Here is a 5,306-nt window from a genome sequence, read left to right as displayed (position 1 = left end):
TGCTGTCTATGGGGTGGCACAGAGTTGGACACTACTGAAGCGACTTAGCAGCAGCAGCAGCAGTACAAAGTAACTTTTCTCTTGGTAAAATTCCCCAGATTATTTATATGATCAGCATGAAATTATGCTTTTCAGAGCACTTATTGCCCCATATTTTGAGGCATTCCTTTCTTTAGGAGAGTTCAAAGCCTTTTGATGTTAATATTCATAGAGTCTTGGTGAAACGGATGGGAAGCACTGAGAGAAGAAAATGAAATTCCAGAAGGCAAAGTGACTTAGCCCAAATCTCAAAGTGAACTTCTGTAATGCAAACTGTAAGTTGAGTCACAGTCATCAGATATGTTACCAGACCGACTGCAACCTGGCTAACCAGGGCACCTCTCCCTCATGGAGTCAGACCGATAAAGGTTTCAAATGAAGTCGAATCACTTCATCTTCTGATATAAAGTTAGTATCATTTCCCCCCAAATCTTTCAGAACTAGAAAGTTATCATGAGCCATGCCATGTAGAGTCCCCACGGATTTGCCAACTGAAGGCTATAAAGAAAAACATAGTCATTCTGCCCCACAGAGAAAGATGTGTGAGAATGCAGTAATGTAGGGGAAAAAAGTTTCATAGAACAATTCACAGAAATCTCCTGTCCTCTCGTACACACATAAATACTTTCAAGTAAGAAGACTCTGTGTTTTGAGGAAAAACAACAAAGAAAAAGATAGGACCTCTAGCAATAAAGAAATAAAACACACCAGTGTTCCAGGTTGGTTTTTCTAAACATACTGCATATTTAAAGAGTCACTCTGAAGAAATATGTCTGATGTTTAGCAAATATGCCAGAATTCACACACTCAAGGATGGTGCTTTTTTTCCTCCTCAAAGTAGGCATCTTGGGATGTTTATACGCTTATTTCAGTGTCACTGCGTCACTGATAAAAACATTTTTGGAACTGCTATTTTGGAATTGACTTCAGAGCCTTAGGAACATTCTTTTGATTAGCTTCAGGATTCTGTGGCTCCGTAAGAAAGTAAGTTTCAAATATTCGCTCACCATTTGACTACTTTAAGTCTCAGACTCCTTATTCTGCTCTTTTGTATATTTGTTTACTTTTGGTTGTGCTGGGTCTTCCTTGCCTCATGTGGGCTTTCTCAAGTTGCGATGTGCTGGCTTCTCATTGCGGTGGCTTCTCTTACTGCAGAATACAGGCTCTAGGTGCTCTGGCTTCAGCAGTTGCAGCTCGTGATCTCTAGAGCACAGGCTCAATAGTTGTGGGCATCTGCTTAGTTGCTCTGAGGCATGTGGACTCTTCCTGGACCAGGGATAGAACCCATGTCCCCTGCATTGGCAGGCAGATTCTTATCCACGGTAGCACCAGGGAAGTCCTCTCCTCTTTTCTTACTCCTTATTCTCATCCAATTCTGATTGTCTTGTTTTTTTAATTTATTACTTAATCTCTCATTTGCCTCTTCTTCTGTAAATCAGACATGACAGTGAGCTCACAGTCTTAGGGGAAATCTTTACTTCTATTCTGGACCATGCTCTTGTCTTATCTTCTGCCTAAGGTGCTATGGGCAGCTCTCAGTGGAAACCTTGGTCCGGCCTGACTCCAGAAACAATTCTCCTGCCCACTCCAAGGACAGATGACTACATACACACCCAATACAGCAGTGGGATGATGACCCACCAATGACTCAGTGACAGTGATCCTCATCATCTAAGAGCAAAAGTAATTTGTTAAAATGGCCCACAGTGATTTGGTACCAATGGCTGATATGTAGGGAATGACATGTCAGCTCAAGCTGCAGAAGGAAAATAAAGGCTGAGAAGTGGCGGCAAAGTAGAGAGACTGGACTTGTCCTGAGGCTCTGAGTGCTGCACTGCGCCCCTCCCCTTAGACTAGGGGATGCTGCCTGCATGGCAGCGTGGACTCATCTCTTGCTCTCATTACAGTTGGGTGAGCTTGGGTTCTGCTCCATATTTTCTTCTCTTTGGGACCCATGCTTCTGGGCCTTGTCTCTTGATGGAGGAAAATGCAACTTAGTGGACCATACACACAAATATTTGGGGGCACTGACTGTAGAGTTGGAATGAACACACTGCATGCCATAGTTGGTTGAAGGGAAAACTAATTTATTATAATTTTTTTATTTTGGAATTTTTATAGTATGTGCTTTATTTTTATTCATTAAAATTTTTAAATTGGAGGATAACTGCTTTACAATGTTGTATTAGTTTCTGCTGTACAACAATGTGAATCAACTATACATATATGTATATATATGCATGCATGCATGCTAAGTCACTTCAGTTGTGTCTGATTTTTGGGGACTCCATGGACTGTAGCCCACCAGACTTCTCTGTCCATGGGATTCTCCAGGCAAGACTATTGCAGTGGGTTGGGCTTCCCTGGTGGCTCAGAGGTTAAAGTGTCTGCCTGGAATGCAGGAGACCTGGGTTCGATCCCTGGGTTGGGAAGATCCCCTGGAGAAGGAAATGGCAACCCATTCCAGTACTCTTGCCTGGAGAATCCCATGGACGGAGGAGCCTGGTAGGCTACAGTCCATGGGGTCCCCAAAAATCAGACACAACTGAGCAACATTTAAAAAAATTTTTTATTATTTATTTTATACATTGGGCTTCCTCAATGGTTCAATGAGTAAAGAATCTACCTGCAATGCAGAAGACACAGAAGACAGAGGTTCGATCTCTGGGTTGGGACGATCCTCTGGAGGAGGAAATGGCATCCCTACATAAAACAAGTTCCACTCCAGTATTCTTGTCTGAAAAATTCCATGGACAGAGGAGCCCGGTGAACTACAGTCCAAGGGTCACAAAGAATCAGACACGACTGAGCCACTAACCACAATTTTTTCTCTCCATACATATATCCCCTCCCTCTTGAGTCTCTCTTTCACCCCCACAACCCATCCCTATGGGTAGATTCATTTTTAAAAGCTAGACTTTTGTTGGTTTTGTTTTAAATATCTTTGTTGGGAGGGAGGGCACTTATGTTCCTATCTCCAGCAGCTCTGAAATATTTACCCTGTAGAAGGAAAAGTCATGTAACAGTAAATAAAGACTCTGACAATAAAAATGCATTAGTATTTTCTTTGGGATAGTATATTTTTATAGTGGCATTTATCAATTTATATTCCTCATGGCATTTTACTTGAATTGATAGAAAGACAAATTGTGTTTTCCAAGCACAGGAAAGCAGATTATCCCGAGTAGAGAAATGGGAAAACTGACTACATCTGTATGTTGGTTCATAATCTCAGGAACTCCCAGGGGGCAGATCTGAAACTGAACAAGGAGAGCCAGGAGTGAAAAAAGAAAGAGGCAGACCACTCCAGGCAGGTAGGTGGCAGTTCTCAGGAGCAAGAAAACTTATATACCAGGTTTGTCTCAGACGGCTGCATGATGCATAGATCTCCGCCCCCACCCACCAAAATCTTAGGAATTTACATAGAGGCCTTAATGGGGTTCAGTCACATATACTATCCTGATGGTCTCACCACCACTTCACTCTCTCAAGGTTGCATGCTTGAAACGGCTTCAGCTGTAAGAGTGGGTGCAGAATGGACATTCCCAGGACAGGGAGGGGTGAGGAGCCTCTGATTGCCTGAGTCCATCTAGCTTCTGGGTCAACAGCCAGTCACGTTCTGTCCATGGCTTTAGTCAACACTGTGATTACTGCTCATGCTCAAAGTGACCTCTTTGTGGGATTCTGGATACTTTTCCTTGCCGAGGTAAGTTAGACTCCAGTGCTTTATTTGCAGTATTTCCCATGACAGCTTCACCTGAAGAAGCTGTGCGTATGCATGTGTTTTAAGTCACTTCAGTCATGTCCAACTCTGTGCAACCCCATGGATGGTAGCTCACCAGGCTCCTCTGTCTGCGGAATTCTCCAGGCAAGAATACTGGAGTGGGTTGTCATGCCCTCCTTCAGGGGATCTTCCTGACGCAGGGAACAAACCCACATCTCTTTATGTCTCCTGCATTGGCAGGCGAGTTCTTTACCACTAGCATCACCTGGGAAGCCCAGAAGAAACTGACATAAGACCAAAAGAAAACCATCTAATTGCAGTAAGTCTCCTACATACAAACGAGTTCCATTCTGAGAGCAAGTTCGTAAGTCCAGTTTGTTCGTTAAGTCCAGCAAAGTTAGCCTAGGTGCCCAACTAGCACAATTGGCTATATAGTGCCATACTGTAATAGGTTTAGAATACTTTTCATACAAATAATACATTAAAAATACAAACACAAAAATTAAAAAAAAAAACATTTTAATCTTACAGTATAGTACATCAAAAAGTACAATCACTGGCATACAGAGGCTGGCATCAAGTGAACAGGCAAGAAATAAAGATACTGTACTACTGTACTCTGGGCTTTCCTGGTGGCTCCGTGGTAAAGAATTTTTCTGCCAATGCAGGAGATGTGGGTTCGATCCCTGGGTCAGGAGGATCCCCTGGAGAAGGAAACGGCAACCCACTCCAGTATTCTTACCTGGAGAATCTCATGGACAGAGGAGCCTGGTGGGCTGCAGTCCATAGGGACACAAAAGTCATACATGACTTAGCGACTAAACGCCAACAACTGCTAGTGTACTCTACACAGTGCTGTAAAGTACACAAATGCATAGCCACTAGTAGAGAACACACGCATGTAACAATGTATGCCAGACACGTGGACTAACTTACGTGATTGGACGTGTGAACGCATGTTCACATCTTTGAAAGCTTGAAACTTGAAGGTTCGTATGTAGGGGACTTACTGTAATAAAAATGCTAGGATCCTACTGCCAGGATTTTGGGTGATGCCTCAGAGAATCAGGTAGTTCTCCAGGCCCGTGTGGGCAAGAGGCAATCCTGAGAATGTATGGGGAGGGTAAGGCAGGCAGGAGAGAGTCGGGGAGCCCAGGCAGCAGGCCCCTTGTCCCCATCTGCCCAGACCCACATGGAGGGAGAGAACGGTGAAGGCAGGGAGTTGTACTGGATTCTGTTCTCTCTACACATTGAGTACTGAGCTCGGGGTTCCTGACATGCAGGGGGAAGGGAAGGAAAGGGCAGGATGTCAGGGCTCCATCATCGCAATCCTACAAAAGAAACAGATTGTAAAAGCCGTGAGAAGGATTTATGACTTCAGGGACCTTTGTGAGTCCTTTTACTAGCCTAGTATATCACTCCCCTCCCATCCTTGTGCTGACAACACTCCTTAGCCCTTCCCTGGATTTCTTGTCAAACTGGGCAACTATATAAAATGAACAGACCGGAGCTGCAGGAAGGGCCTGATTGATTCCTGTGTGTG

General features: G+C 43.9%; 1 non-coding gene across 1 annotated transcript; it reads left to right on the top strand.

Annotated features, from left to right (window-relative positions):
• The first annotated feature begins 2,399 nt into the window (after positions 1-2,399).
• Positions 2,400-2,471, top strand: TRNAS-GGA (transfer RNA serine (anticodon GGA)). The gene has a single exon. It is a non-coding gene; the product is annotated as a tRNA-Ser (tRNA).
• The last annotated feature ends 2,835 nt before the right edge of the window (positions 2,472-5,306 follow it).

This window comes from Bos javanicus, chromosome 5 (genome assembly GCF_032452875.1).
Source record: "Bos javanicus breed banteng chromosome 5, ARS-OSU_banteng_1.0, whole genome shotgun sequence".
Lineage (NCBI taxonomy): Eukaryota > Metazoa > Chordata > Mammalia > Artiodactyla > Bovidae > Bos > Bos javanicus.
Note: the sequence above shows the minus strand (reverse complement) of the source record. Positions and strands in the feature narration are given on the sequence as shown.